The 26,745-nt window shown below is 35.9% G+C and overlaps 1 pseudogene across 1 annotated transcript; it reads left to right on the forward strand.

Annotated features, from left to right (window-relative positions):
* Positions 1–3,487: 3,487 nt before the first annotated feature.
* On the forward strand, positions 3,488–4,884 carry LOC308344664 (nucleolar and spindle-associated protein 1-like; annotated as a pseudogene). Its single transcript has one exon. The product of its transcript is annotated as a nucleolar and spindle-associated protein 1-like (transcript).
* Positions 4,885–26,745: the final 21,861 nt, after the last annotated feature.

Raw genomic sequence — 26,745 nt, forward strand, 5'->3', positions numbered from 1 at the left:
AAAAAAAAAAAAGTTTTTCAAAGCAAGACTAGATCCTGGATTTTTGGGGATGGCTCCTGGCTCCACTAATTATTAGCTGTGTGACGTTGGGTAATTTCTCTGGGCAGAATCTTCATCATAGTGTTGCTGAAGATTAAAAAATTTCAATCACATAAAGCTCTTATATAAGTGCTTGGCACATGGTAATTTAATCAACTAAATGACCTGATATTATTTAATGCTTGAAGATAATTTAAGCCTGAACAAAGTTCTTATCAAGCATGTTAGTAAACCACACCACACTCACTTACTTATATTTTATTTTAGGCCAACATTCAGCAATCAGAGGTAAGTTTTGCATCATTTTCAGAAGATCAAAGTTAATTTAGAGTTACTGTTGATTAACTTTTAATTGAAAACAACTGGTTTGTAGAAAGAATAAATGAAGAAATGTATTGTTATACCAAGAGAACTGATTTGTCTATTTAAAAAAAAAGTAAATGTCCATACTAGGGCAGAAAAAAAATACCAATATGTTAAGTGAAATGCAGTGGATTCAGGGAGGGAATCAGTCATTGAATTAAAAGACATGGAAGGAAGAAGGAACTAAAGAGATGTATAAACTTTATACACAATACACTAAATGTCAGTTAAAGGATAAAATATTGAGGAGGAAGTGAATGTAAGAATAATCCATAGACCTATGTTTCTGCTAGAACTTCCAAAATAAAAGCTCATTAGCTGGCTCAGAAGCTAGATGTTAAAATAACACAAAGAAGTATTTTGGGTAAGCCTATGATAGTAGGTCAAACCATGTTCCTTTATTTATTTTTGTTCTCCAGGAGCTGTTCAGAAAATTCCCAGTAAGTTACTTCTGCAAGTACTATCTGGAAAAATATGAGCGTAAAGATCTTTTGATAAATAAGTCTGGCCGTAGCCATAATCAACTTTGCAATCTCAATGTTATTATTTCATTTTCTGCATTCCCCTCATATTAGTGAGCCTTTTTTAGAGACACTTGACAATTTGCAGAAAAGCTTAAAGGAATTTGTTATATGACTATCACAAAATAAATTAAAATCCTTTTCAAAACAAAATATAGAAGGGAACTATAAAGAAGACAAGAGCTGAGTTTTGAAAGAAAATTAGAGTGATAGATACTACTGTAATATGCCACCTTCCTAAAAGATTTGAATATTTCATTGTCCTGGATAAGAAAGATATAGTACACAAAGAATAACCTGTCTCAACAGAGGCCCTTCAAGCAGAACATTAAAATATCTAGGATTAATCAGATATTAAAAATGATCTTTCATTAAACACAAATAGTTTCAACTGTACTAAAATTTCCTTGACTTTTCTTTTTGGAGGCACCCTCTAAAAATTGCCTAAGTGAGCATTTTGTTCTAACTCAAAACCTAGAGAAGTTTCTTTATTGGATATATTTTCATATACTACACAATATTCATGTCTTTATTTTTCTCTCTGTTTTAAAGAAACTGCATCATCCATTAGTAAGTTCCTTTTGGAATCCTAAAATCCATAGAATGTAAGCTAGTTTTACTCTCTATTGCTATTACAGTGTCAATGGTTTAAAATCTCATGCTAATATTTCTCTACGCTGATTTCTCTAACTGATGAAAGATTAAGAATCAAAAATTAATACATTGTACTCATTAAGCAAAATGCTCTTATCAAACCAGTCTTTGATACTGAATCCAATATGATATTCACAAGCATAAACAAAGAGATGGGGAAAGTTAATATAAGTGTAATAGGAAGGGAAAATAAGAGGTATAACTTCTTGACTGGTTCAAAAATGGTATAAGCCTATTGCAATAGACAATAATGTATGAGATTGACAGGCTCCAGAAGGACCATTTGCTTTGCTCTTCTACCAAAGTAAGGAGACCCAAACCCCAAACTCCCTTAGAACACAACAGGGACGCCAACAACACAAACTATGTAGAAATGTTACAATCAATACTATTGCAAATTTGACCTACCAAAAATGCATCATTTTTTAGGTCAACAACTTTTCTATTGGCAAATGGTAGAAGAACATGTACAGTTAATTCATCCAACATAGAAGTCAAACTAAACTTTTGGAGAATGTTTAAGCCCCAAAAGTCACTAAATGAATTCCAATTTTAGGTACTATGATATATATTTTTTTAATTTTTATTTTTTTATTATGTTATGTTAGTCACCATACAGTACCATATATTTCTTAATATGCATTTCATGAGCATAAACAAATCAGAGATGCTATACAAAAACATTTTTTCATTTCTAAATTCAGTTACCTCTAGATTTAAAGATAAGTAACAAGTCTCCAAAATAAGTAATTATGCATGTGTTTTAGCCCAAAATTCCAATTTAGGCATTACTAAGAATATAAAACAAAGGAAAAGAAAATATATTCTGAAAATATATTTACAACTATGTAATTATGGCTACAATCTCAAATACAGTCCAGATACTTAGCCATAGAAAAATTGTTTGTTAATAAGATAATACATAACATGATAATTAGGCAATATTTTTTTCACTGAATCAGGATTTGCTGAACCAATTGGTAAGTCTTTTTCTTTTCTTCAACTATTATATCTTTTAGTTTAAATGATAGTCTGGAATTATGGCTATAGTTTATTTTTTTAACTTAGATATGCAACATGATATTAGTTTTAGATATACCATATAATGATTGAATATTTGTATACATTTCAAAATGATCACCACAATATGTGTAATTAACATTGATCAGCATAAATAATGACAAATTTTTTTTCTTGTGATAAAAATTTTTAAGACCTACTTTCTTAGCACTTTCAAATACACCAGGGAGTATTATTTTAAATTTTTCTGGAGAGAAAGTGAAAGACAGAGAGAGAGTGGAGGGCAGGGAGAGAGAAAGAGAGAATCTTAATCAGGCTCCACACCTAGCATGGAGTCTAATGCAGGGCTCAATCTTACAACCCTGGTGTCATGAGGCACTCAACTGACTAAGCCATTCAGGGACCCCACCATAAGTATTATTAACTGTACTCACCATTCTGTATATTACATCCCCATGACTTCTTTATTTTTATAGTTAGAGATTTGTACTTTTTAACGACTTTCACCCATTTTACCCTCTACCCACCTCAATTCTGTCAACCACAGTATGTACTCTGTATCCAAGAATTTGGGTTTTTTGTTTGTCCAGGTTCCTCATATAAGTGAGATCACACATAATTTGTCTTTCTCTGACTTATTTCATTGAGCATAATTCCCTTAAAGTCCATCCGTGTTGCTGTACATGCAAGATTTCCATCTTTTTTGTGGCTGAAAACCATTCCACCGTGTGTGTGTGTGTGTGTGCGGACACACACACACACATGCACCACATTTTCTTTTTTTAGCTGGAGCTCCCCTTGCAAATTTATTTTTCAAAGTACTGGTGAGCACCAGAGTTTTGAACAAAGCTTCTGAAGGTGGAGTACGCATCCTCACCATGGTCGCCCGGATGCAGCTCACCAAGGCCGTACCCTCCCTTGAGGAGCTGGACTCCTTCAAGTACAGCGACCTTCAGAACATCAGAACTTAGCCAAGAATCTGGGTATCTGGGCTAACCTGAGGGCAGACAAGTTGCTAAAAGCCTTCAAAGCCCACCTTAAACATGAAGCCAAAAAGAAAAAAAAAAAAAAAATGAGAATCAGAACGTGGCAGATGAATGTCTTTCTTTCCATGATGGAAGTCAGACCTCTGCATTATCCTGTGATGAGGCTGAACTGCAGAGCTGTGGCCAGGAACAAGCTGAGAGGGAGTCGTCTGGTCATGGCACCAAAACCAGGAGAAGGTGCAAGACAGTCCTCAGGAACCCTGACACCCAGGATCATTCAGATATAAAAGTAAGTGATCACACTGAATTCCAGAATCAAGAGAAGCAGAACACCAGGATCTCAGAAGAGTTGCAGAAGTGCCTTTACCACCAGATGGGAGCCAAGGAGAAGAGAATGCCATTTCCTCAGGACAAAGAAGAAGAAGTGGTAATGGAGATTCGAAGGTACCTTCGGAAGGAAAGAAGTCTCTCTACACAGATGGGTTTTCCAAACCTGGAAAAAGCAAAAGAACTATAAGCACAACTCCAAACTTTAAGAAGCTTCATGAGACTCGTTTTAAGGAAATGGAGTCCATTGATCAATATATTGAGAGAAAAAAGAAAAAAATTGAAGAACACAATGCATTTCATGAACTGAAGAAGCAGCCGGTCACCAAGGGTACAAGTGGTGACTCCAGTTCCTCTCCGGGTAAGATTCCCCTTGGCTTGTATTCCCACCAGCCAGCTCCACTCACAGGGCCCACTGGGCGCTGTGGGCAGGAGCATCTTGTGTGGGAAGGGCTCTGCCAAGCGTTCCGAGCTCTGGGGAACTAAAATGAAGTCAGGTTTTCAGCTGCTACCAAAGATAATGAGCATAAGCGTTCACTGACCAAGACTCCAGCCAGAAAGTCTCCACATGTGATCACATCTGGGAGTACCCCAAAAGACCAGGTTGTGCTCAGGATATACAAGATAAAGACCACAACCAGGAATTCTGCTTCTGTCGTTACACCATTCAAACTGACAACTCAGGCAGCACAGACTCCAGTCTCCAGCAAGAAGCCAGTGTTTGATCTCAAAGCAAGTCTGTCTCGTCCCCTCAACTATGAGCCCCACAAAGGCAAACTGAAACCATGGGGTCAATCTAAAGAAAATAATTCTCTGAAGGAACATGTAAACTGAGTTAGCTTCCACAAAAAAACTTGCAAACAACCTTCTCTGCAAACTATGGAGGAACAATGGAAACAACATGAGCAAAGACGAAGGAGAAGAAAGCAAAAGTTTTAGGAGCTCAGGGAGGCGTCATTATGGCTGAAGATTAATTTTTTAACATCCTGTAAATAGTATTTTATTCTGAACCCTTTCTTTAGGTAAATATTTTTTTTCTACTGTCTTCCCCACTTTAGTCAAAAGACTTTTCTGCTTTGTTCACTATCTACATAGTGTTGGTGGTTCTCTTCACATGCTACATCCCTGAAAAAGATGTTACTAACCTTAAAGCTCACAGATTCTTTCAAATGTTTTTGTTTTGTTTTGATTTGGTTTGTTTTGTTTTTTTTTTTTGTTTGTTGATTGGTTGGTTTGTTTTTTTTTAATTTTTTTTTCTTTTTAGCGTAACAGTATTCATTGTTTTTTCACCACACCCAGTGCTCCATGCAATCTGTGCCCTCCCTAATACCCGCCACCTGGTTCCCCCAACCTCCCAACCCCTTCCCCTTCAAAACCCTCAGGTTGTTTTTCAGAGTCCATAGTCTCTCATGGTTCACCTCCCCTTCCAATTTCCCTCAACTCCCTTCTCGTCTCCATCTCCCCTTGTCCTCCATGTTATTTGTTATGCTCCACAAATAAGTGAAACCATATGATACTTGACTCTCTCTGCTTGACTTATTTCACTCAGCATAATCTCTTCCAGTCCCATCCATGTTTCTACAAAAGTTGGGTATTCATCCTTTCTGATGGAGGCATAATACTCCATAGTGTATATGGACCACATCTTCCTTATGTTTGTTTGTTTTTAAAGATTTTATTTATTTATTTGTCAGAGAGAGAGAGAGTGCGCATGAGCACAGGCAGACAGAGTAGCAGGCAGAGGGAGAAGCAGGCTCCCTGCTGAGCAAGGAGCCCGATGCGGGACTCGATCCCAGGATGCTGGGATCATGACCCAAGCTGAAGGCAGCGGCTTAACCACCCAGGTGTCCCCTTTCAAATGGTTTTTACCTATCTCTGTACAATTCAGTTTTCCAGTGACTCATCCTATAGATTCTTGACCTAGATTTTTAATGTCAAGTTCCCTCTGCTGACAGAACTGGAATCCTCTTCTAGACAGAGCATTTACCCGATGGGAGGTAGTTCTCCCACAAGCTTTAGTAGAACTTGGACCACTAACAAGTGGAGAAAGCCACCTCTTCCTCCTCTAGAAAATCAAGTAGTCTTAATGAAGCAGGGAACCAAATGGGTTAGTGACGGCATATTCTACTTTGGGAAGTGTTTTGTTACCTATGCATGTTTGTTCAGATCACTTGATGTAATTGCCGTCTGTCACTCAATATATTCTTAAAAATTCTAAAAAAAAAAAAAAAAGTACTGGTGAAAGACAGGTCTTCTAGAACCTCCCAGGATGAGTTTTTATTTAAATTCCAGTTAGTTGACATATAGTGTGACATTAGTTTCAGGTGTACAATACACTGATTCAACACTTCCATTCAATAGCCAGTGCTCATCACAGCAAGGGCACTTCTTAATCCCCATCACCTATTTCACTCATCTCCCCACCCACCTGTCCTCTGGTAACCAACAATTTGTTCTTTATATTTAAGAATCTGTTTTTTTATTTGCCCCCCCTCTCTTTTTCCTTTGCTCATTCGCTTCTTAAATGTCACATATGAGTGAAATCATATGGTATTTGTCTTTCTCTGACTTATTTCACTTAACATAACACTCTCTAGCTCTATCCACGTTCTTGCAAATGGCAAGATTTCATTCTTTTCATTGGCTAATATTCCATTGTATATATATAGTCACATCTTCTTTATCCATTCATCAGTCAGTGGACACATGGCTGTTTCCATAGTTTGGCTATTATTGATAATGTTGCTATAAACGTCAGTGTTCATGTATCCTTTCTAATTAATATTTTTGTATTCTTTGGGTGAATATCTACTAGTACAATTCCTGGCTCATAGGGTAGTTCTATTTTTAAATTTTTGAGGAGCCCCCATACTGTTTTCCAAAGTGGCTGCACCAATTTGCATTCCCACCAACAGTGCAATACAACAATACATGTTGCATGTATTATTGATTTTTAGCCATTCTAATAGGTGTGAAGTGATATCTCATCATAGTTTTGATTTGTATTTCCCTGCTGATGAGTGATGTTGAGTATCTTTTCATGTGTCTGTTGGTCATCTGCATGTCTGCTTTGGAATAATGTCTGTTCTTATATTCTGCTCATTTTTAAATTGGATTATTTATTTTGGGGGTGTTGAGCTTTCTAAATTCTTTACATATTTTGGATGCTAGCCCTTCTTAGATATGTCATTAACAAAAATCTTCTCCCATTCTGTAGGATGCCTTTTAGTTTTGTTGGCTATTTCCTTCACCATGCAGAAGCTTTTATTTTTATATAGTTCCAGTGGTTTATTTTTGTTTTTGTTTCCCTTGCATCAGGAGACATATCTAGAAAGATGTTATTATGGACAATATCTTCTCTAGAATCTTTATGGGTTCATTGTGTCATTTTTCACTTATTTATATGTTTGTTGTAAGAAGGTGGTCCAATTTCCTTTTTTTTTTTTTTTTTTTTTGGTATGCTGTTGTCCAGTTTTCCCAACATCATTTGTTGAAGAAACTGTCTTTTTCTCATTGGTTATTCTTTCCAGCTTTGTTGAAGATTAATTGACTATATAGTTTTGGGTTCTTTTCTGGGTTTTCTGTTCTGTTCCATTGATCTATATGTCTATTTTTGTGTCAGCACCATATTGTTTTGATCACTACAGCTTTGTAATATAACTTGAAATCTGGAATTGCATTGCTTCCAGCTTTGTTTTTCTTTTTCAAGGTTGCTTTGGCTATTCACAGTCTTTTGTGACTCTATATAAATTTTACAATTATTTATTTTAGTTCTCTTAAAAATGCTGTAGGTATTTTTTTAAGATTTTATTTATTTATTTGACAGACAGAGATCAAAAGTAGGCAGAGAGGCAGGCAGAGATAGGGGGAAGCAGGCTCCTTGCTGAGCAGAGAAGCCTGATGTGGGGCTCGATCCCAGGACCCTCGGATCATGTCCTGAGCCAAAAGCAGAGGCTTAACCTACTGAGCCACCCAGGCGCCCCTGCTGTTGGTATTTTGATAACAATTCCAATAATGGTGTAGAATGTTTTGGGCAGTATAGACATTTTAATAGTATTTGTTTTTCCAATCCATGAGCATGGAAAGTCTTTCCCTTTTCTTTTCAGCATCTTCAATTTCTTTCATCAATGTTTTATAGTTTTCAGAGTACAGGTCTTTCAATTCTTTGGTTAGGTTTATTCCTAGGCAACTTGTGATTTTGGCTGCTGTTGCAAATGGGATTGATTTTCCTTTATTTATCTTTCTGCTGCTTCAATATTGGTATAGAGAAGTATAATAGATTTTTTTTAAAGATTTTGTTTATTTATTTGACAGACAGAGATCACAAGTAGGCAGAGAGGCAGGCAGAGAGAGAGGAGGGGAGAGAAGTGTAATAGATCTTTGTATGTTGATTTTGTATCCTGGAACTTTAATGAATTTGTTTATCAGTTCTAGCAGTTTTTTGGTGGGGTCTTTCAGGTTTTCTATAAGGAGTATTGTGTCATCTGCAAATATTAACAGTTTCCTTGACAATTTGGATGACTTTTATTTCATCCTATGTTAAATAACAGTGGTGAGAGCAGACATCCCTGTCTTGTTCCTGACCTTAAAGGAAAAGCTCTCAGTTTTTTCCCATTGAGAGCGATTTTCACTGTGGGTTTTTCATAGGATGGCTTTTATTATGTTGAGGTATGTTCTCTCTAAACCTACTTTGTGGGGGTTTTTATCATGAATGAATGTTGTACTTTGTTAAATGCTTATTCTGCATCTATTGCAAGGATCATAAGGTTCTTATGCTTTTTCACTAATGTGGTTATCAGGTCAACTCATTTGAAAATTTTGAACCACTCTTGCAACCCAGAAATAAATCCCACTTGAACATGGTAAATGATTTTTTTTTTTTAATGGTAGATAAACTTTACTGAGAACAAACCATGTATCAGGTGCTGTATTTGCTATTCCAGGTTGGTGATTCTGCTTCTCTCTCTTTCTTTTTTTTTTTTTTTTAATGATTTTATTTATTTATTTGACAGACAGAGATCACAAGTAGGAAGAGAGGCAGGCAGAGAGAGTGAGAGGAGGAAGCAGGCTCCCTGCTAAGCCGAGAGCCCGATGTGGGGCTCAATCCCAGGACCCTGGGATCATGACCTGAGCTGAAGGCAGAGGCTTTAACCCACTGAGCCACCCAGGTGCCCCGGTAAATGATTTTTTAATATGTTGTTGATTCTGTTTGCCAGGTTTTTTTTGAGAATTTTTACATCTATATTCATCAGGGATATTGGCCTATAGTTCTCTTTTTTAGTGAAGTCTTTATCTGGTTTTGGTTTCAAGGTAATGCTGGCCTCATTGAATAAATATGGAAGTTTCCTTTTCTATTTTTTGGAATAGTTTGATAAAAATAGATATTGATGCTTCTTTAAGTGGTAGAATTTGCCTGTGAAACCATTTGGTTCTGGACTTTTGTTTATTGAGTATTTTTTTTTAAGATTTTATTTATTTATTTGACAGACAGAGATCACAGTAGACAGAGAAGCAGGCAGAGAGAGAGGGGGAAGCAGGCTCCCCGCTGAGCAGAGAGCCCGATGCGGGGTTCGATCCCAGGACCCTGGGATCATGACCTGAGCTGAAGGCAGAGGCTTTAAGCCACTGAGCCACCCAGGTGCCCCTATTGAGTGTATTTTGATTAATGATTCCATTTTTCGCTGGTTTATTCAAGTTTTCTATTTCTTCCTGTTTCATTTTTGATAGTTTAAATGTCTCTAGGAACTTATCCATTTCTTCTAGGTTATCCACATTCCTGGCATATAGGTTTTTTCATAATCTCTTATAATTTTTTATATTTCTGTGGTATTGTTATTTTTCCTCTCTCATTTGTGATTTTATTTATTTGGGTCCTTTCTTTTTTCTCTTTGATAAGTATGGCTAGGGATTTAACATTTGTTGATTTGTTTTTCAAAGAACCAACTCCTGGCTTCTTTGATCTGTTCTATGGGGTTTTTGTTGTTGTTGTTTCTATGTCATTTATTTCTGCTCTAATCCTCATTTTTTCCTTTCTTCTGCTGGCATTAGGCTTTGTTTATTTTTCTTTTCCAGCTCCTCCAGGTATAAGGTTAGGTGGTGTGTCTGAGATTTTTATGGCTTCTTGAGTTAAGTCTGTATTTCTATGTATTAATTCCCTCTTAGGACCATTTTGCTGCATCCCACAGATTTGGATTGTTGTGTTCTCATTTTCATTTGACTCCTTGTATTTTTTTATTTCTTCTTTGATTTTCTGGTTGACCCACTCATTGTTTAGTAGCATGTCATTTAACCTCCATGTGCTTTTGAACTTTCAGAATATTTTTCTTGAAGTTGAATTCTAGGTTCAAGGTGTTGTGGTTAGAATATAAGTATGGTATGATTTTGACACTTTTGTATTTGTTGAGGCCTGTTTTGTGACCCAGGATGTGACCTGTTCTGGAGAATGTTTCATATGCACTTGAAAAGTATGTGTATTCTGCTGTTTCAGGATGGAATGTTTTGAATATATCTGTTATATCCATTGGTTTCACTGTGTCATTCAAAGCCATTATTTCCTGGTTGCTTTTCTGCTTAGGTGATCTATCTATTGATGTAAGGGTGGTTTTAAAGTCACCTACCAATATTCTGCTATTATCAATGTGTTCCTTTATGTTTGTTATTATATAATGCCCCTTTTCATTCTTTTTTTTCAGTCCTTGTTTTAAAACCTAATTTGTCAGATAGAAGTATTGCTAATCCAGCTTCTTTTGATGTACATTTGAGTGATAAATGTTTATCTACCTCCTCACGTTCAGTCTGCAAGTGTCGTTAGGTTTAAAATGAGTCTCTTGTAGGCAACACATAGATGCCCTTTTTGTTTTATCTATTCTGTCATCTTAAGTATTTTAATTAGAGTGTTTAGTCCACTTACATTCTAAGTAATTATTGATAGTTATGCATTTGTTGCCATTTTATTACTTATTTTGTAGTTGTATCTGAAGATTTTCTCTGATCTTTTCTTGCCTGTGTCAATTTTCATCTTGCCTTTGCACTCAAAGAACCCCCTTTAATATTTCTTTCAGGGCTGCTTTAATGGTCATGAACTCTCATGGTGTTTATTTTTCTGGGAAACACTTTGTCTTTTCTATCTGAATAATTGCCGTACTGGGTAGAGTATTCTAGGCTATAGATTCTTCCCATTCAGTGCTTTGAATATAACATAGCACTCTCTTCTGGCTTGCCAAGTTTCTGCTGAGAAATCTCCAGCTAACCTTATGGGTTTTCCCTTGTAAGTTGAGGACTTCTTTTGTCTTGCTGCTGTTAAGACTTTTTCTTTATCACTATGTTTTGCAAATTTAATTAAAGTATTGTTGGGTCCATTATCAAAGGAACGAGACTGAGACAAAGTGAAAGTTATGCAAAGCCTTATCCTATGCCAAGCGCTAGAAGTTAGACTGACCAGCCAGGGGAACAAGACTGAGACAAAGTGAAAGTTATGTAAAGCTTTAGTCTATGCCAAGCATTAGAAGACCAGCTAGGGCCGCCTCCGAAGAGAGCAACCTCCCCTTGGTCTTATAGGCTAGTTCTTATAGGGCACAACCACAGCCCTCTACATATGTGGCTTTGGCTGATTGGATGTCTTTTACCTGTCTGGCCTTATTTTAGGTGTGTGTTTTAGCAACTATTACCCGGAACCGATATCAGTAACTGCTGAGACGTTTATTAAACAACAAAATGTCTACCTAGGCAACATGGCAACAACAAATGGCTACTTAGGCAACAAAATGGCTACCTAGGCAACATGGAGTCACTCTGGCTAAGCAGGCCCAGGCAGGCCCTAGGGGTTTAACAGGTTTTAACATGAATCAGCCTCAATAGTATGTCCTGGAATTGGCCTGCTTTGTTAATTTTGATAGGAGTTCTCTGTGCCTCCTGGATATGGATTTCCGTTTTCTTCCCCAGATTAGGGAAATTTTCTGGTATTACTTTTTGAAATAAACTTTCTGCACCCTTTTCTCTCTTCTTCTTCTGGGACTCCTAAAAAGAGATATTACTACATTTGATGGAGCCACTGGTTCTCCAAATCTTATCTCACTTTGCATAATCCTTCTTTCTCTCCTTCATTCAGCTTCCTTATTTGCCATTATTTTGTCTTTGAGGCCACTAATACTTTCCCCCATTTCTTCCATCCTTCTGTGAATTTCATCATGCCTGTTTCCAGTCTTATTTATTGCATTATTCATCTCTGATTGATTATTTTTTAACTCTTTTATCTCCATCGTATGGTCTCTGAGCTCTCCTATTCTTTTCTCAAGCCCAGTCAGTATCCTTATGATTGTTGCTTTTAATTCTCCATCATGCATGTTACTCATATATATTTTTCCTTAGGTCTCTGGCCATGGCCTTATCTTGTTCTTTTACTTAGGATAAATTCTTCTGCCCTGGCATTTTGTCTAAGTCCCTGACTTCTTCCCCGTGTTAGAAAAGCCACTTAAAAGTTCTGCTACTGCAAGTATTAGCCTTATGAAGAAGAGGTCATGTTGTGTCCAGGGCCTGGTGCTTCAGGAAATCTCTGGAGTGTGCTGTGTCAGCTCTGCTATTGTATTTTGGCTGCTCTAGCCTCCAGGACAGCCATCACAGAGGCACTCACAGCCAGCTGTGGATAGCATTGGTTCCCTGGGCTCAATGTGGTAAGTTTAAACCAGGTGTACTCTGGTGTGCTTATGAAATTAAATCTGACATCAACTCCATGAGAACCTATTGAACTCTGTGATAGGAAGACATGGTGTAAGCAGGGGTTTGTCCTGGTGGTCTGGGAGAGGAGCCTGCCACACTGAATCTGAGGCAAACTTGAGTAACTCAGAACAGCAGTCCAGCCAGGGCTCAGATGTGTGGAACTTGGTGTAAACAAGTTAGGCAGCATGCACTGATGCTTTTTCCCACAAGTGGCTCTGTGTTTATGCTGAGGGGTAGGAGAGGCAAATGGCACCAGCCAGCTCCTCTGTCCTTGCAAAAGCCTCTTGGTGAACGCTGTCTCTCAAAAAAAGTGCTCCTGGGAAAGTAAATAACCTCTCTTTCTACCCTCTAGGTACTTTTCAGATCACTGTTTCCAAGCTGTCTATGCCGAGGTGGTTTGTCTGCCTTCTCTCCAGGAATAGCACAGTAGTACCCTCTGGCTCTATCCCATCCAAGTTTACCTTCAAAACTCCTTTTAAACTCCAGACTTTAAGCATCGCTGACTGCAAGAACTTATGAAATTAAGTCCTTCTTGTTATCAAAACCAAGGGCTTTGGGAGAAACTTTCTCCTTATGTTCTCCCCTATGTACTCCTCTCTCACCCTTCTCCAGTCCACAGGTCTTTCCCTTCTACAGCATCCAGGATCTGTTTCTCCCCTAAACCATATCTCAGCACTTCCTATCTTCTTTGATGTGGACTTTTCTCTTCCTTTAGTTGTGGATTTTGTTCTATCAGTCTTCAGGTTGATTTCTCAGGATTAGCCAAGATAATTTGATAGTTATCTAGTTGTGTTTATGGGACAAGAGGAGTCTATGGTCCTCCTAATCTGCCACCACCTTCCTTTCCTGCCTACACTACACTACATTTATTTTATCCACTCACCCATCTGTGGGCACCTAGGTTGCTTCCATATCTTGGCTATTGTCAATAATGCTGCAATTAACATTCCTATAGTTTTAAAAACACAGTTTCTCTAGACTCATATTTCTCCATTTCTCACCCAGCTAATTAAAAACACAAAACAAAAAAAATCTCCTGATGAGTTTTTGAACCAGAAAAATCAACTGATAAACAACAACAACAACAACAACAAAATGTTTTAAGTAGCACAAAATTCTATAGGGTTAGTCATGCATTCTTTCTCTCATTTTTTTTTAATTATGTCATGCTAGTCACCAGACAGTACATCATTAGTTTTTGATGTAGTGTTCCAAGATTCATTGTTTACATATAATACCCAGTGCTCCATGCAATATGTGTCCTCCTTAATACCCACCACCATGCTTATCCATCCTCCCAACCCTTTCCTCTCTAAAACCTTCAGTTTGTTTCTCAGAATCCACAGTCTCTCATGGTTCATCTCCCTCTCTGATTATCTCTCTTCATTTTTCCCTTCCTTCTCCTAATGTCCTCCATGCTATTCCTTATGTTTCACAAGTAAGTGAAACCATGTGAAAATTCTTAATCGAATAGATTGAGGGTAGCTGAAAAAGAAGATGAGAGATGGTTGGAAATGAAAAAAAAATGAGGATGACTGAAAAGAAAAGAAGCAGAGTTTTTGAGTCTTGCAGGCTCTCAAGACACATGGGAGTCTAGAGGGAAAGAATCAATTCCTTTGTAGAAAGAATGAACTCATTTATAATATTTATGTATATAACCTACATGAATTCTGAGCTATTCAAAGATTTGAATATGTAAAGAATGCACAAAGGAATGAGCTAGTCTTTAATATAGAGTCCCAAGAAAAATTTCTCAGTTGGCAGGGATTTTATAGACCCAAAGCAGATGAGTGAGTAGACGATGGCCCATTTAGTCTAAAAAACTACAAATTGAGGTTCTCTCCAGTTCAAAACTGTATCTTATATGTCTTATTAAGGACCAGCTTGCTAAGAATCATAGCAGCAAATTAACTAATGCAGAAATATATGTGCTTTTTGAGTGTCATTTTTTGGACTCCCCAATGTATATTTACAAAGGAAATATGTTGTATAGTTAATAGCTAAGATAATAATAATAATAATAATTGTTTGTTTTTATTTTAGCAAATGTCCCACCACTTCCTCGTAAGTACAGTATCTTATTTATAATTCCACAGCTATAGTCTTTTGCTACATACACAGGATTATTATTAACTTCTATTGCCATTGTATTTCAGTAGAGGAAAAGCCAAGAAGTTTACTGTGTTATTGACAATTATCTTGAAACTTAACCCAAAGGATTTACAGAAAGAATAGATATAGAAGCACATCATCACTCAGTCAAGCTAGCTGACTTACCAGTAACAAAGAAGAATGTCCTTAACTAGCAATAAAAATAAGTCAAAGCTGTGGAAAAAAAAGAAAAGAAAAGAAAAACACAAGGAAGAGGGATTTTTTTTAAATGCCTTAATGAATATTCTAAATCATACACACAATGTCCAAAAATTCAGTTAGAAGCCTGAATAATCAAAGAGATTTTAAAAATGGACTATACCCATATTTCTTCTAAGGTATCAAAATTAAAAGAATATAATAAATTAGAAATAATATTACAAATATAATAAGAAGAGAATTCCTAAAAAGTAAAAGAAAAATTAGGTGGGAAAATGGAAACAAATCAAGTTGACTATATTGTATCTTAATAGGAGAAACAAGTAGAATTACTATTGACCCACTTTGTACTAACAAAAGAAGTTCATCAATAAGAAAAAGTATTTTTTAAAAGTAATAGATCACATGAGCTTAGATTTTATGATAACTGAGGACAAACAACTAAAAATTTTCATATAATCTAAACTGAACTTTAGGAGAGCCAACTATAAACATTACACTTTTCACTTCTAAGCCTAGAAGACTGCCATAGCTATGAGAAATTATGATCCCCTCTGGAAAAAAGAAACATTTCAGAACACTGGAGCAAGCTTAGACCATTTGCCTAAAAGCTTATCAGATTTATTGACAATGGGCATGAAAAAAATGGCTCAGGTGTTTTTTGGTTCCAAATCTGGCAGGGACAAAAAAGCATTCTCAAATTCATAGAAACAGAATGTCTCCCAGGGCCGCCTTCTTCTGGTCACCACGTGGGGAAGAATGAGAAATGCCTGATTTTAATCTTGTCCAAAGACCTTGTTTCAAAAGATGCTACTTGCACAATTTACCCTATGCTGAAAATTATTTCAAGATCTCATTTCTCATAGTTTCTTCACTTTTCCATTAAATACCTTTAAATTTTTTTTGGATATAGTTGACATACAATATTACATTATTTTCAGGTGTAAAATATAATGGTTCAGCATCACTGTACATTATGCTATGCTCACCACAGTGTAGCTACCCTAGGAGGATTGAAGGAAAGAGACCTCTATATTTTCACTTGGAGAAATAGAAAACACAGAGGAAGAGGAAAAAACATTATACAATTATATAGTTGTTCATTTTTATTTAGTGTCCAGACAATGACACAGCAAAGCCCAGAAAAGGAGAGTAAGTCCCTAAAATTTGCTGACTCAGAGATTAGATTACCTTATAATATCATACCTTGATACTATAGCAATACAAAAGAAAAGAACCCATCTAAAAAAAAAATTGAAGGAGATATTGCCCAATATAACAAAGTTATCAGTAAAGCCACTTTGGAGATCATTTTCACATTACCTAGTGAAGTTATAGATATGCTTATACATGACATGGCAATTCCACTACCAAGTATTCATCCTGTGAGATAATACTTAATGTTGTTGTCACATCCTGTATCTTTTTTGAGGGTAGTGGTGAATCTTCAGTGAAATTAGGTTGCTTCTTGACTTTCTCCACTTAGGATTCATCCTTCTCTGACCTACTAAACAGCCTCTTTTCCCAAGATTTTTTTATCTTCTCCCTTGTTCTTTTTACTTGTAAGCTTATGCAATTAAAAAAAAAATCCCTCTACTGTTGTTTTAGAACAGTTACAGAAAGATTTCAAGCAGGAACATGTGTTAATCTACCATTTTTATTTGGAAGTTCTATATATTTTTCATTATGTATCAAACTCCTACATGTTGTTGTCTCTTATTGGCTTCTCCTCCCTATTGCACATCTGTCATGTCTTCTACTGCAGTCCAAATCATCCTAATTTTCATGATTAAAGAGTGAAATATTTATAACATGATAGTTAATAACCAAGAGGAGATTGGGATAGGGTAATTTTTGAAGTTTTATTTTTCTTTCCTTCTTATGTCCTAATATACTTGTCAGCCAAATTGTACCATTGACCTTTCAGTGGCATGTGGTGGATAAAATTAATACAACATACATTTGATATTAAATATTCTGTTCATGCTTGATATAATATAATAAAAACTTCTGCCAACTTTTGGATAATAAATCAGAGTACAGAGGATTAAGTATAAATCTGTTAAACTCTGTATATCTGAGAACAATTTTCTTTTTTTTAAAGATTTTATTTGTTTATTCGACAGACAGAGATCACAAGTAGGCAGAGAGGCAGGCAGAGAGAGAGGAGAAAGCAGGCTCCCTGCAGAGCAGAGAGCCCAATGTGGGGCTTGATCCCAGGACCCTGGGATCATGACCTGAGCCAAAGGCAGAGGCTTTAACCCACTGAGTCACCCAGGCACCCCACATCTGAGGACAATTTTCAACTGGTTAGATTGGGGATAGATCTGTACTAACTTTAGACTTAGAGGTGACTCATTAAGGATAGTCCTGACACTTGGATATCATTCTTCACAGGTCCAAGGAAATGATTACACTGATGAGACCTCTAGGGAGTCTCAATACTGTGGGTGCTAAGGGTGTGGCCAGATCCAAGCAGTTTGTTTATTTGTTTGTTTGTTTATTGGAAACTCTACTCCCAATGTGGGGCTCAAACTCACAACCCTGAGATCAAGAGTCACATATTCTACTGACTTAGTCAGCCAGGTGCCCCATCCAGGCAGTCTTTTGAAATGCAGCACACTGATAGACTGATTGACTGAAGTTCTACTAATGATGTAGAAATTCCAAACTGATAGATTCTTAAAGGAGCTATTGTGACAATTTGACAAACTAAACATTTCACATCTGTATTTACTTTGATGATGCTTAAAAGGCATCTGATCTTTTTAAAATTTATTTATTGTTTGAACAAAGGAAAGAATGCATACCCTTTGTAGAATATCCTAACATACAAATAAGTAAATGTAGTTCAGTTGAGATGAGTTATGTTATCTTGGGTCCCAGTTTTGGTTGATAAGGGATCACTGATCTGTAAAGCATAAATTTTCTTTGTTTCCTTTTTTGATGAATTTCCATTTTCTAGTAATTACTTGGTTCTCAGTTTTGGTGTCAAAAATCTGTTTGGTAAACTCCTAAACTTGTGATTTTCACCAAAAGGCTCATATTCTTCTTAGTATTTTATTCTCAATGAATTCAGTCTCCTCAAAAGTTACTGATTTTTTTTCAAAAATAAAGCACTATTGGAAAAAAAAAGGAAATAGAATAAGTCCTGGGATCGATTAGAATGGCTCTTTAGTAGATAAGAAGAAGGAAAAGAAAAAGAATGATTGAGGAAAATTTGTTTTTAATTTCAGTCCATATAGCAAAATTTAAATCTTTGAACACTGGAGAACAGAGAATGGTATGTATCAGAAGAGAATGGGTGAAAGGGAAAGAAAAATAACTTTAGTTGAACATTTTTAAGTGCTAAGCAAGTCAGATAAATCTATCTTTTAAAATCATAAGAATTCTATGAGACACATACTAACTGGCAGAATTTACAGGTGAGGAAACAGGCTTACTGAAATCAAAGAATATGCTTAAAATCCTACACCTGGGAAGAAAACTCAGAATTAAACCGCACACTGAATGATTATATTTAAATATTCATCACTTTAAATTACTTAGGGTGTTTCAAAAGTGTTTGTATTTAATTTATTTAAGTTGTTCATATGTTTCATTATATATAATAGCTTTTCATAAGTTGTCTACTCACATACTCATCATTCTTTCTCTAACTGGTTTCTTATCTGTTTCATGTTCCTTTATAATCATTCCTTCTGTCTTAGCTCAGGCTGCTGTAACGGACTACCATACTGGGTGGCTTAAACAACAAACACTTCTCATGGATTTGCAGGCTAGAAGTCTGAGATAAGGGTGCCAACTTGGTCAGGTTCTTGGTAAGGGCCCTGTTCTTGATGCAGAGACAGCCACTCTTTTGCTGTCTTCTTCCATTCTTTGGGGTTTCTCCTTAAAGAGCCCTAATCTCATCATGAGAACTCCACCCTTGCAACTGTCCCTAAACCTAATTACCTCTGCACCTCCTAAAAACATCACATTGCAGGCTTAATCTTCTACGTATGAATTGGGGGTGGGAAGCACAGACATTCAGCCCATTACACCTTCAATATTTTAATATTAATTCCTTGTGACTTTTGAACTCTGAAACTATCTTCTCCAAATCTTTGAAGTATGATGTTCTATGATGTTCTTGTTGAAAAATATTCAATTTGTATATGCTCAACTATGACAGTTTTCCACATTATGGTTTGTATCTTGGGGGTTCAAAGAAATCCTTGCCTACATGCCAGGTTGTGAAGATGATCTGTCATTTTCTTCCAGTACCCTGGTATTTTAACTTTCACATTTAAGTTTTTAATTCAACTGCCCATGCTCTTTCCCACTATCCCAGACTGACTCCATAAAGACAAATATTCTATTACAGTAGACTATTTTCTAAAAAGAGAGAGCACAACTTCCTAAAGGGTGCTAACATCTTAGATTTAGAGAAAACAAACAAACAAAAAAACAATGTTTTTTGTTGCATTTTTTGCCCTTAATATCCTGTAGTACCTCTAGTGAATTCTTCCATCATGAGTGCATTTACTGAGTAATACAACAAATTCCTCCACTAGACTTACTTAGTCTTTAAGGGGGAGACATTTAGTATGATGTCTAAAATATGATAGACACTTATTGAACATTAGTTTTATAATAAGAAAAAGAAAATCTTCTCTCAATTCTAAAAGGTATAAAGTTAATAATCTTCTCTGCCTCAGAAAATATTGAAGACAATTAACAAAAAATTTAAAAAAAAAGGAGGAAGATCATGTATGAAACAGTCAAGGAATTAGTGTTTAAAAAGATTTTGTTATTTCAGATTATAATGCCAAAGCAGCCAACTTTAAAGCTGGAACTTTAAAGAACCAGGACAATACACATATGTAAAAGACCATAAAAGTAGAGGTTCTGTGGTTTTGGTGATTAGCTATAAATCCAGACCCCACCATTTAAGTGATGTCTGATCTTAGGTAGATGCCTAAGAGTAGTCTATCTCTCCCCAGATTTTTTATTGGTTAAATGAAGAGAACAATAGTAGCCACCTCATGGGACTTCTGTGGCAATTAAAATAGTTAAACACTTGGATCCATGCTTGGGCATATGTTATTCAATCAGTTATTATGAGCTATTGTAAGTTTCTGATATTCAAGAAAAAGTTACATTGAATAATTTTTGTATTCATTCATTTATCTTTTATTATAGGTAGAGTTGGGAGAACCAGTGGTAAGTTCCCTTTCCATGTCTCTACTCCAGGATCATTTCACTTTTTAGCTGTGGTGTGCTTTTGCTGAATCTACTTGCATCTATGTCCAATGTTGTTAAAATTAATTTTATTAAATCTCCTTTTGCCTTTTCCCTCTCATACTTAAAGCTTGCTAATTAGTAAGAAATTTTAATTTTAAAACTGTAAGCAAACTGCAAAACAATGTGTGATTCCTTAATAGGCTTTAATAAATGCTAAGGAACCTTTGGTATTCTAAGGAAATTGGAGATTAAAATAACTGAAAGAAGCATAATAGTGCAATCTACAAATTAAATTATACTCTCTTATGTCTGTTTATAGTTTAGGAACTGCTGAGAGATTTACCCTTAAGCTCTTTCTATGTTTCAACACAAATGATTTCTGGAGAAATAAGTGCATGAAGATTTTTTAATTTCTCTGGCAATTTTATTTCTCTGGCAAATTTGAAAATATCATGTTAATATTTCTTATTGTGTATTAACTTCCCATTAGTGAGGATTTTTAGACATTACTGACAGTTCGCTGAAAAAAATTTACAAAATAACTAAGAGGATATATTCCTCAAAACAAGCAAGAACAACTTTCAAAAATAAATAAATAAATAAATAATGTAGACTGAAACCTATATAGAAAAGAGCCAACATCTGAGAAAAAAGAGAAAGAGCATTTGAGAGGCCAGAAATAAAAAATGAATATCAGTAGGTCAAAGATAAAAATAGGTGATTAGGGAAAGTAACAGGTTCCCTTTCAATAAAGAGTCCTAGTCATAAACTTCTCACATAGCAGGGATATCACAGAGGGGCCCTACAGCAGGTAGGTGATGAAATGAGAATATCACCACAGTTTTCTCCAATCTTGACACCAAGTATGGCACACAGCCCATAAAAAACTTTTTGGCCAGGACTTAAAGCTATAAAATAACCATGGCAGAAATGTTTGTACTGTTTGTATATCATTTCATAAGATTCCTGTTGGAAGATTAAAAAGAGAAAAATGTGTTGTTCAATAATAAGTTAACAAATAATTGTTTAAATTGTTTAAACAAATAAATTGTTTAAAGAGTAGAAAATAAAAGTAGATGGGGTAAGAAAATAGAAACAACAAAGTTAAACAAATTCAAACTGACTTTAATCATCTTACTGTGGGTAAAAAATCAAATAGGAGTACTACTCCCAGCCTTATTTACACAAACCAAGTGGGTTGTACTAATAAAAGAAAACAATTAAAATTTTAGCAAAAGATCACCTGAACTTAGATTTTGTGATAAATAAGGAAGACACAGTTAAAAGTTGTCAGATATGTGAACTTTCGGAAAGCAGACTTCAAAATCGCACAGCATCAGCATCATTAACAATGTTAACAGCCCTGAAGTGATACACCTTTAAAGATGGTTTCCCCTTCTCCACATTAAAAAAAATAAATAAATAAAATATAAATAAATAAGTAAATAAATAAATAAATAAATACACCTTAAAAGAATACAAAATGTCCAAACAACTGTTGGTCAGAAACCTATCAGATTTGGTAGATAATGAGCAGGATATATATCCAGGAAGTCACTCAATACCTAACTCCTATCTTAACTCAGAAAGAAAAAATATTCAGAAAGATTTTATAAATAAAAAGATCTCCAAAATCCTCAGAATTTAATCTTTCTCTGATCCTCAATATGGAGCTGGAGTGAATGGGACCGGGAAGTGTGTGAGGCCTAATTAAGAAGGACATAATAGAATATGATGTAAGTCTTAGCTTTATAAAAATTATATAGAAAACACAATTAGAGGTTTATTTTTTTAAATTTCCCTCAACTTTATTGAGAAATAATTGGCAAATATAATTGTATATACTTAAAATGTATAACATGATGATTTGATATATATATACATTGTGAATGATCACCAAGATCAAGATAATTAACATGTCCACACTTAACCTCACACTTAACTCTTTTTGTGTGTGATAAGAATGTTTAAAATCTTATTTCAGTCCACATAATCTCCTCCAGTTCCATCCATGTTGATACAAAAGTTGGGTATTCATCCTTTATGATGGAGGCATAATATTCCATTGTATATATGGCCCATATCTTTATTATCCATTCATCTGTTGAAGAGTGTCTTGGCTCATTCCACATTTTGGCAATTGTGGCCATTGCTGCTATGAACATTGGGGTACAGATGGCCCTTCTTTTCACTACGTCTGTATCTTTGGGGTAAATACCCAGTAGTGCATTTGCAGGGTCATAGGGAAGCTCTATTTTTAATTTCTTAAGGAATCGCCACATTGTTTTCCAAAGTGGCTGCACCAACTTGCATTCCCACCAACAGTGTCAGAGGGTTCCCCTTTCTCCACATCCTCTCCAACACTTGTTGTTTCCTACCCTGTTAATTTTGGCCATTCTAACTGGTGTAAGGTGGTATCTCAATGTGGTTTTGATTTGAATTTCCCTGGTGGCTAGTGATGATGAACATTTTTTCATGTGTCTGTTGGCATTTGTATGTCTTCTTTGGAGAAGCGTCTGTTCATTTCTTCTGCCCATCTTTCGACATGATTATCTGTTTTGGGGGGGTTGAGTTTAAGTTCTTTACACATCTTGGATATCATTTGAGTGAAATAAGTCAAGCAGAGAGTCAATTATCATACGGTTTCACTTGTGGAGCATAAGGAATAGAATGGAGGACATTAGGAGAAGGAAAGGGAAAGTGAATTGGGGGGAAACAGAGAGGGACATGAATCATGAGAGACTGTGGACCCTGAGAAACAAACTGAGGGTTTTGGGGAGAAAGAGGGTGGAGAGATGGGTGAGCCTGGTGGTAGTTATTAAGGAGGACACATGTTGCATGGAGCTGTGGGTGTGGTGCATAAACAATGACTCTTGGAACACTGAAAAAATAAAATAAAACAAACAAAAAAAGAATGTTTAAATCTAGTCTTACCAACTTTCAAAGTATTCAATATCAAAATCATATCATTAACTGTAGTCATCACCATGTGGTACATTATATCCTCAGAACTTATTTTTCTTATAACTGAAAGCTTGTACACTTTGACCTACATCTCCCCATTTTTCCCTCTCCCCAGTCCCAGCAACCATGATTCTATTCATTATTTCTAAAAATAGACTCTTTTTTGTTTCTTTTAAATTTCACATGTAAGTGATAACATGTAGCATTTGTCTCGTTCTGTCCGGCTGATTTCACTTAGCATAATGCCCTTCAGATTCATCCATGTTGTCAAAAATAGCAGGATTTCCTTTCTTTTTATGGCTGAATAACATTCCATTGTATACATATACATTTTCTTTACCATTAATCTGTCAAAGGACATTTAAGTTGTTCTGTATCTTGGCTATTGTGAATAATTCTACATTGGACATTGGAATGCAGACATGTCTTCAAGATTCAGGTTTCATCTTTTTCAGATATATATCCAGAAGGGGGGGAGTGCTGGATCACATGGTAGTTCTAGTTTCAATTTTTGAGGAAGTACCACATTGTTTTCTATAACGATGGTGCCAATTTACATTCTCAACAGTGCATGAGTTTCCTTTTCTCTACATGGAAGCTTACAGGAAGAACATATGGAATTAGGTGACCAGCTTGTAAGTAAACCAGACCTCAAAGAAAAGCATATGGACTTCAGCATGATGTCAGAGAAGCAGAATATAAGCAATGTTTATTTAGTATACAAGGGGCAGAATTAAGGTAAGATATACAGAAGGAGGCCAAGAGTAGGGGGAAAAATATAGATAAACTAAAGACTCCAGGAAGTAGTGAATATCACATCCAGACCTGAAAACCAAATAAGGGCAGTGACTGTGGAGGTGAGAGGGACCTATTTTCAAAAGATTTACTGACTAGCTTAACTTGGAGGATTGTTGAAACTGGAGGACATAAGTAGAAGAACATGTCTATATCAACTGACTGGAATTCTGGCTTTTAATACAGAATGGAGGAGCTCTAATCTGTTCCTAAAAAGATTGAGTCAGTAATTTTCCCAAGAATCCTCATATTTGATATCTAGAATTTCAGTGTCATGGTTAAAATTCCTTAACATAGCAGTGCAACCATCTACCCCTTTTCTGGTGTATCTATTAACTTCATGGTCCTCTCACATCATTCCCTGATTGGTAAAAGATCCACTGTTTCCCTTTCCTTGAAAGTCCAGTAAACATACTAAATCAGATGCAGGTGGATGACTCAGCCAATATTCCCAACTCTCAAGACAGACATCCACATTACAAAGGAATGCTAATCTCCACTCTGGACACACTTTCATATGGTTACCTTTGGATATTCTCAAGGTCCCTAAGCATCACACTTCTGAGACACTAACCTTCTAGGTTTATCACTTGGGTTGGACCTGCAGCACCAGTTATGACTCTGCTAATGTCTTCAGTTTCATGACCACTCTAATTTTTCCATTGTTGTTTAACATTCTTGGGGCTTCAGTTCCTTTCTCTCCCAATTAAATTACATGATTAGTCCCTTTACAACTTATAGGAGAAAATCTTCAATATCCCTGACCCAATGTTCTTACATCATAAGAGATTGACAAAATTACCTCATGGATCAATGCAAACATCTCCTCTGCACACTTACAAATGAATTGCAGTGTTCTGCTAGAAAATATTGTATAACCATTCACAGCAGTAACACAATTTAATTCACGCATAGACTCTAACCTCAGATGAATACTAGAAGTTGTATCACAATTATTCTATATTTCCTTAATCAACTTGCTCTCAAATTATCTATAGAAGATTTCAAAAACAAAGTCATGCTAACAAACATACAAACAAAAAACTTTATACCACTACCATACTCTTGGTACATTCTGGGCCTCATACTTCAGAGAAATTTTAAAACATCAGATATTATCCCTCAGTTTCTACCACCAAATAATCTGCAAGTGAAATACTTTTATTTCTCTCTTCCAATTACAAGGGTAGAAATAGTCTATCTCTCAAAAATCAACTCCTTCACTGGATTCTATATCCCACACCATTTTGCCCACTTAGAGGACATGCTGACCTGAAATGTCACCTTTCCATATCTTCAAATTCTCCCTTCTGTTGGATTCTATCCATTCACATTTAAACATGCCAACATCATTATACAAATTTTTAAATCTTTCTATGACCTATCCACCTCCTCCAACCCAGTCATGACCTTTCTCCTCTACATCATAGCTAAACTTCATCAGTTGTCCTTACTCCTTACTCTACTATTTCAACATTCACTTCTCTGCCTACCACCAACTGACTTCCATCTCCATTTACCACACAAAGCCAACGTGATCCATCCTTAGTAAATCCATTTCATGTTTTTTTTTATTCTTCACTTCCCCTCTAAATAATCTCGTTTGGTATCCACTCCTTGTTTCTTAAAGCACTCTTTCCCCCCTGACACCACATTGGACTCTCCTTGTTTTCCCTCCCACCTCTCTTGTTCTGTATCAATCTCACTGTTACTCATATTCTCTTCCACTTTCTCAAGTGTTTGTGTTCCTCAGAACTCTCTCATAAGACTGTTTACTTCCCCAGTTGCCTGAGCAACCTCTTCCACATCTGTAACTCCAATGTTCCCTGCCATTATCGAAAGCTCCAGTGCATTTATAACTCCAGGGCTCTAGTCCACATTGTTCTCTTTCATTTAGCATTGATTTAGGACTCATTACATAACAGGCACAGTGATATTACCAACTGAAATAGACATGACACCTGTCCTCATGGAACTTCTTACAATTTTATGGGGGCAGAGGGACAGTGACCAAAGAAAGGAAACAATAAATATATAATCAGCATTATTATAACTTAAGTTATGTACTACAGCATGGTGCTAAGTCTGAGAATTATATGGGAGGCCAAAGTCTATCTTCTAAAAACTTACAAATATCAATTTAACTTTTTTCCTTCTACAATGTTAACCTCTTCATAATCAGCAGTTTTGGAAGTTCCTAAGAGTCTGCCAGAACTAATTAACTAAAACAACATATACCACACAACAAATAAAATTCTTTTTACAGTAAAATAGCAGAGGAATTTATATGGAGGAGGAAAGCCCAGGTTTAAAAAAAAAAAAAGTAGGAGGTGATGAAAAAGATCTAAAGTTTAAATGTAATAATATTATACCATGAAATATTTCATTTTCTCTTTCATGACTTCACAGAGTCATGACTCCACATGACTCCACAGAGTTCTTCCAAAATGAAAGAACATGAGATTTTCAAAATGCATCAAGTCTTAAAATGACTTTTTACTCATTGTGGTCTCATCTTTTCTGAAAATTCCTTGATTTCTCTTTATGGGAGCATTCTCTGGAAATTGCAAGAATAACAATTTTGTTCTGATTTACAAACTTTCATTAAATTCTTTGTTATAGTTTTCCATAAACATAAAATTCATTTATTTATTTCCTTATTTACCTATTTTAAAAGACCCACATTGCCCATCATTAGGTTCTTTTTCCAAATATGCAGAGGGTGTGAGCCACTTTTAATAACAACTGCCATTATTAGTTTCAACTGAGAAAAACTTCAACAATCATATTTCTCATTATTTCTCACTGTCATGATGACCAAATGA

The sequence above is a fragment of the Martes martes genome, assembly GCF_963455335.1.
Source record: "Martes martes genome assembly, chromosome: 6".
NCBI classification, from domain to species: domain Eukaryota; kingdom Metazoa; phylum Chordata; class Mammalia; order Carnivora; family Mustelidae; genus Martes; species Martes martes.